Raw genomic sequence first — 12455 nt, 5'->3', positions numbered from 1 at the left:
AGGTACTAAAGACTTTATGATGAAACATATTGTAAAACAAGAACAATGGATCTATAATTTTGCCGAAAAAATTCTCATTCCCATCTTAATTTAATCAACTCTAACCCTTTCCCCCACATGTAAATACATAATAACATAGGGTACATAGAGTTTTGAGTCACTTAAAATCTGGCTGGGCTCATAATAATTCCACTGAAATTAGACGTCATGTTTTACTTAAGTATTCCATATTTGTTACAAGTTGGATCATTTTCCTGTGTTTGCTATTGTAAATTTTTCTGAAATGAACACTGTTCTGGGATTCTACTTCTGTTTGATGATTTCCATCTGAGAAATTATAAAAGAGGGAGTATAAGGAGCAAGTAAATGAATTTTTAAAAAATTCTTTTAATTTTTACGTTTACTTTTATTTATTTAGAATTTTAAAAATCTTGGCATTTACTTTGAAATTTTTAAATCAATATTTTGAATTTTCTTTTGGTATTGCATTTTGTTTTGAGTTATGAATTTCACTGCAATCATACTTTGATGGTATTTTGTTTCAGGTTAATTTTAAAAAAGGTTTTTTTTTTCTTTTCTAGCAGATTGGTTTTAGCCAATACTAATAATAATACTGGAGATTTTAAAATTTGCCACAAATATGTACAATTATAAATATTTACTTCTTTATAGATTTCACCAGAACTGATTTTTGTATTTTCAATTTACTTATAATAGATGCTATATGTACTATTTTAAGACATTTTTAAAGTACTCTTAAAATATTATATGATTACATCAACTTTTCTTTTATGGGTCACTCACAAGTCAATATGTATGAATCAAGTTATTAAAAATAATAGGTTCATATCCACTTACTGAGAGGGAATGATTCTGAAAACCTCAGCTACCTTTTTCATATTAAAGAAAAAAATTTTTCTTTAAAATGCTAATTGAAAAATTTCACTTTAAGCTCCCGCAACTGCATTGTTCAGAATGCTCATCAACAGAAAGTCAGGATTCAGGATTTAAATTGAACTGAAGTTCTTGGAAGAATAAAATTAACTGCATTATTAGAATCTAGAAATAATGATTCTAGGTCACATATCCCTGTATTTCTTTGGAAGTGCCTTGTCAAAAAAAGAAAGAAAGAAAGAAGAAAGAAAGAAAGAAAGAAAGAAAGAAAGAAAGAAAGAAAGAAAAAAGAAGAAGACAATTTCAATGTGTAATAAAGTGCAAGAAATTAATTAATAATTGCATGTTATTATTTTATTAAATAACTTCTGATAACAATGAGTGTCTCACAGCACATAATGTCCCCCTAAGAAATGTACTGTTCTAAAAATATGTGCTCAAGAAGGAGGTTCAACTCCCAAGAAATCATCAAATATTATTTTTGTTAAGTCATAAAATTTCATGTTTATTACAATTATGGTGGTTGGTCTGCTAAAAAAATAACTTTATTCACATTTTCAAAGTATCTTGAGCACAGAAGATTAATGTTAAAAAAAGGAATTTGGGGTTTGGCAAATTATATTTTATTTTCAAGAAGAAAAATAACTACAACCCATTTATCCAAATACAGCCATCTTAATTATCACTCTACGAGGGCCAAAATCTCTTTCAAATGAGCCAGTTCCTTGAACCTCAACCCGGCAGCCAACATTAAGAAGAAGAGTCAGCCCACTTGAATTTTGCTTCTCGAAACCAAAGTCCTGAAGTTTAGCCTCTCATCAAGGGAAGTGAAATTGAATGTTCCAGCCAAAAATTAGCCAGAAACATCTTTGGTTGGCCCACTCTGACTTATACTTGAAATTGAGAAATTACTTGATGGACCCCTGTTATTTTACTTAATCCACACATCATGATGAACGATGGCTCCAGTTTTATTGAATCTTGTGCAACTGCAGAAGCATATTTGAAAAATTATCCAAATCAGCAAAGGTAAAATTGAGATAATCTGAAAGGACATGCATCCACGTATCTGCAAAAAGCTTGCTCACAAATTAAAAAAAAAAAACAAAAAACACGTTAGTAAGGATTATCCAAAGCACAAACCAAAACATTAGCTGGGCTAAAAAGCTAAAGAATTAAATGAAAAAAGATATGGAGATTGAAAAAGCCAAGAGAACTAACTAATGGTTAGCTATTAAAACAGAGTTTTCTTCCTTCAGGGTTCAACTTCCTACAAAGTAATATATCTGTAGATTTTTGGTTTTGTTCCTACTTATTATATGGAACTGCATGGACAAGCCAAAAATTCTTCTGGACTTCGGCTTTATCCCTAAAGTTAGTGGATGGAAATGATCTTTATACATCTTCCTATGCGTTATATTCTACATTCTACATTCTGTTCTAAGTGTCCATCGGAGTAAAAAGGCTGATTTTTATACAGCTTGCAATACTTGAAAAGAATTGTCACTGAGGCCGCACAAAAGTGGCTGTACCTTCTAATTCCTGATACCATCTCTTAAGATTGTAGAACAAAATCCAATTTCATAGAGTCTTAGTTTTTGCCAAAATCACATTTAAAGTGCAGTGACTTTAAATCAGGCCACCTTTTCATCCTAGCTACAAGGTGATCACTTATCTGAAGTTGCATTTGCTACAGTCATAATGGAAAATTGTAGAATACCAAAATAGAAACGGAGCGGTATTAACAGATGTGATCTCATCAGGGTTCCATTTGTTAAAGAAAACATTGAATATTAATTAAAAGTTAATTAGAACTAATTGCCAATTAGAAAGAAAAAGTAATTTGAAGCTACTCACAGCCCTTCTATTATTATTACCTTTGAGAATCCTACACACCCAAGGGCTTCCAAGCCAGCTACCTTTCCTTCCTGTGATATCACTATTATGCCCCATCCTGTTGTAGTTAACTCCCTGCATGAAACTACAGATTATGGTACCCAAACATACAATTGCATCACTCACCGAATACACCCCGGAAGCGAGAGTCCGGGTTTTGCTGAGAGGGAATCCCATGTGTGGCAGAAAAGAAGAAACCACAAAAGGAGGAAAGCAAACGTAATCACTTTGACGGGATACAGATGTCGGAGTGACATTGGTGGTGGCTCTTTGCAGGCTGCCTCCCTGCCTCTATCCCCCTTCCTCTAGCCACATACCTGCATTTTCATTTGGGGATCCATGCTTTCTCTGCTCTTGAGACCCATGTCTCGGAAGAGGCTGTACCGCCCAGAATCCAGAATCCAGAATCCAGAGAAGAGGTCATAAACTAGGCCTGAATCAGAGTACGGGGATTCCTCCCCCTCCCCCCAGTGATTGAGCCCACGTAAAGATGACAAGCAGAATGAAGGTTTCTCTGAGAATTTCCACCAAAGGGGCTCACTCTGTCCTGCCAGAGTCAGAAGTGAAAGGTGAAATAGAATCCAGGCTTACAGAAATGGGTTCCCGAAGCCAGCTTGCCTTGAACTTGCTCACCAATTTCTTCCTTTTTTTTTTTTTTTAACTGAAGTTAGTTTGTTTTACATTGTCAGTTACTTCAAACTGAAAACAAGACAGACGAACAAAAGACAGGTACTGAGACAATATTTTCAAGACATTTATAAAATACGTAGTCGCAGGAAAAAAAGACAATCTACTGATGGTTCCCTCAGAGTTTAGGAGTATATATTCTTCCAAGAGAATCATTGCTTCCGTACCCATTCCGGGACCTTCCTTTGAAGATACCAGGGTGACACTCGAGAGGACAGTGAAACTCTGAGTTTCTGTTTCTTAACAGTTAGACTGAGGGCCTAATCCCAGAGTGTATTTCCTATGTCCTAGATCACAATAAATTTTCATTCCATGGAAGCAGAACCTAAATCATTGATCCAATAGAAATAAGTGGTTTTTTTTTTTTGTTTGTTTGCTTGTTTGTTTTGGTTTGTTTCTTAAGAAGGAGATTTCAGGGATCAGAGAAATGAGATTTCGTTTTGCTTTTCAAGAAAACGTTTTGGATTGCACTTCTCTGTCTTCTGTTCCCCAGTTTGGAGATTCTGACTTTGATCTCCTAAACCACAGGTGCCTACTGAGAGTAAGAAACCCACTAATATTTTAATATGCTTCTAAATAAAATATAGAAGTAGATGACGAACACGGATTTGCTTCTCTTAGTTTTTAGCATTTCTTTTAAAGCCCTTCTCTGATTTCTTATAAGTATTCACACAACACGTTCACATACGTTGTTAGGAAGAGGGCCATGACGTCATGAAGACTGATCCTGTCATTTACCCAATGCCATACTGAATGAAGCCATTTTTTGTGTCACATTAATACAACTTGAGCGACCTGACAATTTTAGCTCTATTTAATATGGAAATTTATTAGAATGATATTAAACATGCTAATACTCATTTGGCTTGCCTACTTATGAGTTTGATTGAGCAACTTTTACCTATAAAAGAGTATACACTTCTAAAATTTGTATTTGTCAAGTACCAGACTAGTTTTTTAGTGCTTACTTTGAGACTCCAATATCTAAATAAGGTAGAAAAAAATGAGATTTTGCCTTTTCAAACATCTTAGCTCAAATGCTGGACTGAGTCCATATATTTAAAAAGCTTGTCGTTTATTAGAAGTATTATTAGTCTGAGCCTTCAGGCAGCTCTAAGAAGGTTATACAATGAAACGAAATTCACATTACTGAATCTGGAAGTTTCATTCTGACCTAAAAGCTCCATCAATGAAGTTTAAATGTGGCACAGAAAGGTTGCTCAGATTTTCAATACCTTAATAGTATTTTTGCCTCGGAGGCTGTAAGAAATATTTAATATTTAACTTGTGACTCACAGAGGCAACATGGTTTTTTTTTTCAAGTTTCTGTATCTCTTATTTCATGCGAAGAGTGTGAATACTTTGATTTCCAGATATAAAACCCTTTCCAATGTGGTGCTCTTTAATTCTGATTAATTCAATAGTCTGTTTTACAGGAAAATAATAAGCAGTACAAATATTAACAAACCAGAATTCTAAAGGAACTCCCCTGAAGTTTATAAAGAGAGAATTTCATCTTTAGGAGTTTTATCTAGGCGCCAGACGCTTCTGGTTAATAAAAGATACTTGAAATGTATCATCATATAAATGTTAAAATACACACACACACACATTCATATACACACACAAGCACACGTGGATTGAGCAACAGATTTAAATAATTTAGGTCTTAAATACTCCATTCTACATGACATTGCTGGAGTTGTAAATTTTAAGGGAACCATTGGAAACACTCTAGGCCTGAGATACAGCTGCAATCCAGGATATATCGATATTTTCAGAATAAACTATATTCTGTCAAATATGTCTGCTTCACACAAAACGAAAACCCATATTTAACTTATCCTTTTAAAATAACTTTATGCTGGGAGGTCTTTGGAATTTGCTTCTAACATCCCTAACTTCTTATTGTTACCATTCACGCGGATTTCCTGGGTAACTTTCATCAGATTCAGGTTATCCATGCCGAAGACTGTGACGCAGGTCATGTAAAAATGCAGAAACACCAGCATCATGTACATCCATGCCTGGAACACATTTTCGGCTGCCCTTTTCTCCCCTGCACATTTACCTTCCTAATTATGTTTTACTCAGTCTAATCTTTAAATTAATTTGAATTCCCCGAGCTTGCAACTGACAGTGAGAAGAATGGAGGAGAAAATTTCCTGAAGGGGAGGAGAAATTAGATTAAATCATAATGATCTCTCATGTTCCTGTAACACTTCAGAGTGTGCAGCGTGATTTTGTTTATTTTAACTGGGTTGCTCCCCACCATCACGAGGTGGATGGAGGAGTGGATGTGTTTTATGTGAAAACGGGTGACAGCTTCTGCAAAGGGCAGCTGCTGTGTTCCATCAGGGCAGGGATTTGGGGGCGAACGAAACCCCCCAGCGCCTCCGACAGTGACGGGTGCATCGTTTGTGCCCGGGGTTGGTATTGGCTGAAAAGCTGAAAGTTCAGCTTCCTGCTGAGGGGGTCGGTCCTGGGCCAGCCTCCTGTCCCGGGCGATCCCACCTCCTCCTGGACAGAGCTGAGTGGCCAAGAGGAGCAGCGTCCCAGGAACAGAGCTGCTGAATGGCCACATTCTTCTCCAAGTCGGCCAGCGGCTAATGGAGAGTTAGAGTGGAAATCTGGCCCAAACAAGATTGAGACGAGCCAATCCACCTCTCACAGGAATTTTAATTAGAAAATAGAGAATCAGGGGCAGGCTCAGGCCAAAGGAAAGCCAGAAAAAGGCCCTAAGTTAATGTAGAGCCATGGACTTTCCTTTCTTTCCTCCTATTTTTATACATATTAAATATGTATATTTATATACATCTATTTTCCTCTCTCTGTATTTCACAGTCTCGTATCAACCGTATCCCCAGGGGAGGGGGGCAGGGACAGGATCTGTGACTCTAGCTGGCTGCTATTTTAGCACCACACATCCACCTGCAGACATATTCTTGAGGAAGCTAGAGTTTAAAGTAGTGTCATTGTTTGGGGAAACTGATTACGCTATTAAAATATATGATCAAATACCAGGATTCTAGTTACTGTGCCGTTTTGGTGTCTCTAGGCTGGAGACAGCTGCTCATAGGATGTTTTTATCAAGTCCTAATTCAACCCTTCAAGAGTTCTGATGCTAAATTGTTGAATATCCTTAACATTTGGAAGTGCCTACTGTTTATTTTCTACCTGAATGACACAACGTGTCCCTGGCTGCATGATTTTGTAACTTACAGCAGGTATGAGGAACATGTTCAGTCGATTCTTTAAATGTGCTTCTCTGATGTTTTCATTAAAAGATTTTGCTTTTACCCGAAGTTATTGTTAATAACAAGTCATTTGCATCTCAGGGTCTTATATTCATCTTATTTGTGTAATATTTTGTTTTCGCGTAGGAGCACCGGATAAGTTTTAAAGCAATTTTATGATTAAATCCATTAAAAATGAAGCAGTCACCATCACAATCAAATTACTATCGTCACTGTAAATACATTGGTACTCAAGCGCTGAAAACACATTCTTGCATTTCATTTCTCTACCCCTCCCCCAGAGTTGATAAAATCCGGCCTTTACAATAGCAAAGACATCTTCTGCTTTCGGCAGAAATGGATTAATCATATTACAGCTAGCTAGTACCTGTTTCTCATGTAAAAGTAATGACATGCTAACAAAAAGGAGAAATATAGGTATATAGTGGGGAGAATTATGATTAGCTAGGTTTCAAACAGAAGTGTATAATTTTCTCTGCGCGGTAAAATTTTCTCATGAATGTAAAACCTAGAGAATATAACATTTAGCTTATCTTGTGTTTCCTAATGTAAAGTCCATATATCTAAAGATACAAATAAAGATAATTACACCATTCATAAATTCATGAAAAACATACAATGATTTATTTTGTGGCTCTCATTTATAGCATCATTCCATCAAAAACTATATAAGAGGAATACGAACTGAGCTATAGAAATTCTGTTGTTATCAACACAAAAGATTCCTTAGACTCAATTTTCTCTTCCTACTCAAGCAAAATTTCCATCCTTCTGAGGAAATAGAATAGGTAATTATAAAAATATGTGCTATTGTTTCCACACACTACTGAAATTTTGTTGTTTACTTAAGGGTTCCCACTCAAGAGGATAAATTTGTCATTTTCTAGCACAACTTTACATGTCGATTCTTCTAGTCTGTTCTAATAGGACATGCGTATTACCCAGATACAGAGGGAGATATGGCACAAAAATCACGTTCTTTTGAAAACACTGCACAAAACATACCAGTTTAAGGAATCGCCGATGGGCTTCTACCCGACCTGCTCTAGTTAGAAAAGCATTTTATTTACAGCTTATTAATTCATTTCTTTTCATATTTGCAGAAGGGATCGTTTCTTTGTGCCTTAATCGCACACAGTGTGAAGAAAATCTGTTGTAGTATATTCATCGGACGAAATCGACTCATAAAACGTAAGTGGGGCACACCAAAATGAACATAACCTACGATTCAAACGATTTACTGAAGATATTAGGATGGCTGCAAATAGTCTCCTGTGCCTTTGATTTTTAAGGACTGTATTAAAGTCGCCGTGGTTTATAATTTTACCCCACTGGAGAAGCCACTCTACAATTAATGCTGCTTACTTATTATAATGAGTCATTGTTTACCATGTCAAGCTATTAGTTTAGCTCCGGGTCTTGAGCCTAAAAGCACTGGTTTTTTTGCAGAACACTTAAGGCAATCATAAGTCCATAGAAGCCTTCTGTATAACCTATTTTACTGACAAACAATTACATTTTAGATTGAAGAGGTGAAATGATTAAGAATATTTGACTTAGTTGCCATGACAGCATACATTTTTCATCAGGCACAGTGTAATTACTACAATTTCAATGATGTAAAATCAAGAAAGATGATAACAAACAGCAGAGCCGTGGAGATATTGCCATTGCAACCGGGTTGCCATAGCAACAGTGATAATAATCCCGGTGATAGATGTTTTCTCTTGCTCTTTCCATTTTGTACGGTTATAACATTCAGAGCCAGTTTTTACCACAGCTTTTTATAGTTTATTAGACTGTCAAAATAGTTTATGAGATGTTGTTGCAAAGGAAATGACTGAGTTCCGCAGCCTAATAAAAATGCCAAATACTCTGTTTACATACTGCTCCAGCACTTAACAAACATTAAAAAATTGTATGAAAAATGATTTGATATTGTATCTGTATTAATCAATTTGCAAGGCATAAGCTCTGTCACTCAAGGTCAAATGAATAGTTTCCAAACACTACTTTGGGGGAGGCTTGTTAAAGTTTCTTTTTTGCCCTCCTGCTGGCAACCCCCTTCACCTGGATAGGAATATAAACCACCCACAGGAAATACTTTGCACGGCTACAAGATAAATAGTTATAGAAAATTAAAACCACGTTTGCTTCTCAAATAGTTTTGGGGTGGGGGAGATATTTAAAGTTTATGGCCAGAAGTATTCTCAATTAACTTTTTAAAGACAACAGGTTTTGAAGGCACGACCGAAGATAAGGAATGTTAATGGAACAGGCTCAGGAATAAACACCGTGAGGGTGAATCGTTTGACAAGAAAGCATACAGTAATACACAACGGCACCACACTACACAACCTACATACACACCACGTAATGAATACAGTTCGCCAGTGTAAGAATATCTGTGCCAATCATTAGACACAGCCCCCCTCCCCCCCTTATGCAAGCTGTTCTTTTGCTTCCAATGGAAACACGTTACAGAGGAAGTACTTCAATGCAGACCTACCCTGGGTTTGGCCTGTGCGAAAAGGTACCCTAAGATGCGTGCATTCACACGAACCTGGAGACTTTCTAATTTAGTGCAGTCATGTCGGGCACTCATGAATAGACGGCAGAAAATTGAGTCAGACATTAAAGCTTTGGCCCTGCTTATATGCAGCAAACAGAAAACCCTGAATCGTTTCAAAGGTATGTACAATTGTGAGTTCACAGGCAGTTTTACCAAAATGTATAAAGGGTATAGAAAGAATTTGCAATGATGAACCCTCCCTCTATATCCAACCGTTTGTTCCCCCACCAGTGTTTTCCATTTTAGTGGAGTACCTTGGATCTCGTCAGACCAGAGACCAGGTTAGTCACACTAAGAAATTTAGGGCCACGTTCTACACACACTAATACCTCTTTTCTCGCCATTGGAAGACAAAGCGAATTGCCAAAGTGTTTCTTACTCCCATTTATTGGTGATCTGCTCTTTAACACCTTCCGTATACTGTTACGGTTACTTTCAAATGGGTGTCATCAGCTGTGGCCCCACGGATTTCAAAACCAGAGCTTTGGATCACTTCTCTCTCTCTCTCTCTCTCTCTCTCTCTCTTTCAGCTTCAGTCTCTTCGTGGGAACAGGTAATAGAAACGCTTTCCTTGGGGCACCTGGGTGGCTCCGTTTACTGTCCGACTTGATTTAAGCTCCGGTCATGGGATCGAGCCCCATGTTGGGCTCTACACGGCGTGGAGCCTGCTTAAGATTCTCTCTGTCTCTCTCTTTGTCTCTCTCTCCCCGCCCCCACCCTCTCTCTCTGCCCCTCCCCCCCATTCACTTTCCCTCTCTTTAAAATAAATAAATAAATAAATAAATAAATGAGAAAAGCTTTTCTTACATGTTAGTGGGATAAATTTGTGCCTGTGACACAGTACACATTAGTTGAATCTGATAAGGCTGCCCGGAAGGCCAGGCAGAACCCCTGTCCTTTCTCTCAGGAGTGAGACTCAGAGTCCTATAATGTATTGTTCCTAGGAGAAATGTATTGCTCTTCCAGGCAAATATATACTGAATTATGATTTTTAACAACTTAAATAGCAAGTTGACACAGTTAACGAGACTTTCCAAGTGCTTCTTACCTTGCTCATGAAGTACGACCCTGACACCACTCCTAAAAATAAATCGATTGGCATATTTTGTGATCAGTGGCATCATATCACTATTTCAAACACTCTCCAGTCATTAAATGAAGCCATCGTCGGACAGCTTCTGTCGCTAACAAATACTTAGCAGTAAGCATCCTACCAGAAATGGCCACTTTTTCAGATAAGCTTATCGTTTGCTTGGACAAAAATATTTTCCCTCAATTTAACAGCGCTCAAGTATGTCTTTTTCTTACTCTTTTCATAGTTCTTCTGTCTCAAACCCTTCCAATAGTGACAAATGCCATAGTTTTTCACGACATGACTGCTATAATATTTAGTGCATCCATTATTAACAAACACCCAGAGTAAACTCCTTACATAAAGAAGTCGTATGTAAGATGCATACACAGACTCTCAGAGACATTACAATTATAAAGAAGGAAAATCAAAGGCCTTAAGAGAGAAAGAAAGGTATAGGATCCGGGGCGTGTTTAAATCCTCAAAAACAAAATTTTGCCATTGCTCAAAGTCAAGTTAGCTTTTATTCCTTCCTTACGAGAACGTTCTTTATCTATAATCTTAAGAGAATGTTCTGTCCCAGGAAGTAATACGTGTTTCTTAACTTGAATTGCTTTGATGTATGGTTATGCCATCATATGTAACTCACACAACTGCCCTGCTGGGACGTTCATTATTTAGTATCTAAAGAGCAATAACTCTAATCCTACAGCATTTGAGTTAGTTGTAAAAAAAAAAATTCAATCTTTACAGAGCAGCAAGTATCTAGTTTTAATACCTCAGAGGAATGTGTAGAAAGGGGCCGAGTAGCTTATGGTTTTATTTTCAAAATTATTCTCTACTAAGATTTTAAGGTTTATCCATGACTTTTTGTGACTGCTTACATTAAAACGTCCTTGAAACGTATCTAAAATATTTCAAAGTTTATGCTACTCCACTTTATTTTTTGCTTCATAGCTCCCAACTGTGAGATTTCCATTGTCGCTCCCCCGAGCGTCTCATTCTATGGGGGACACAGACCTTCAGGCACCTGCCAAAATTATACACCAGTCCACATGAGACCCAATAATTCAAGTGCAACATCCTTGCCCCAACACACAAATACAAGTCCCACACAACAATCTGGAGAATTCAGAAGGCTGCGTGGGTTATCTTTTGCGAGTTATCCTTCATAGCTGGAAAATGCCTTAATTTTCAATGTCTATTACATTGATCCGATTCCCAACTGTCCCACTGTGCGTGAAACTCTGAAACTCAAAAACTTTCAGTAGCCACATTTAGGAGAAGCTGGAGGTACCAATAGATACCTGGTCCACATTGTAGGATCTTCATAAGGTTCGAAAGAGGAAAGAGAGAGGAAAGTTTCAAGAGGTTCAAAATACTGATGGGTGAAATAGATGAAGGGAAGTAAGAGGTGCGAACTGGCAGTCATAAAGTGAGTCACAGGAATGAAAAGCACAGCATAGGGAATCTAGCCAGTAATGTTGTAACAAGACTGTAAGGATGCCACGAAGATACATAGAATTTATACAAATATGAACTTAGTCGTAATCGTAATCATCCTATGAGCTGTCAGCTGACGCCCCCTTGTCTAATTTTACAGATAGCGGTGCCCGCTGGAGAGTTGGTAATGCTTGGTCTTAGCGGAACTATGAAACCCATGAAACATGGTAATAAAAACACTCAGCAGAAATGCAACTGAAGTGACCTTCAGCTGCGGAGGAATTATTGCAGGGTTATTGTAAAGAAATGGATGAAAACTGAAAGAAAATGTTAAGGGAGACATTGTGCTAAAGAATGTGAGGACGGCAACATTTTGCTGGTAGTCAGAAGCAAAAAGGCTAAGAATGGGTAATGGGGTAATTTGTGAAGCGTCCAGTGGAAGTCGGACTCACTACTATTCTATTGCATATGGGGAAGCTCGCATTAAAGGAAATTTATACATCAGATAATGACCTATTTTCTACTTTCCTACCCCCACTACCTAAGTATCCTCTGATGAGCCATCATTATGATTTCACAAGGATATCTTTGCTTCAGAACACACGTGGATGCTCGACCTTGATTATCATTTCAA

General features: G+C 37.4%; 1 long non-coding RNA gene across 1 annotated transcript; it reads left to right on the top strand.

Moving 5' to 3' along the window:
• Positions 1–3172: 3172 nt before the first annotated feature.
• LOC109495992 lies at positions 3173–8665 on the top strand. Its single transcript, XR_002151734.3, has 2 exons — positions 3173–3519; positions 7838–8665. It is a non-coding gene; the product is annotated as an uncharacterized LOC109495992 (long non-coding RNA).
• The last annotated feature ends 3790 nt before the right edge of the window (positions 8666–12455 follow it).

The sequence above is a fragment of the Felis catus genome, chromosome F2 (assembly GCF_018350175.1).
Source record: "Felis catus isolate Fca126 chromosome F2, F.catus_Fca126_mat1.0, whole genome shotgun sequence".
In the NCBI taxonomy this organism is placed as follows: domain Eukaryota; kingdom Metazoa; phylum Chordata; class Mammalia; order Carnivora; family Felidae; genus Felis; species Felis catus.
Note: the sequence above shows the minus strand (reverse complement) of the source record. Positions and strands in the feature narration are given on the sequence as shown.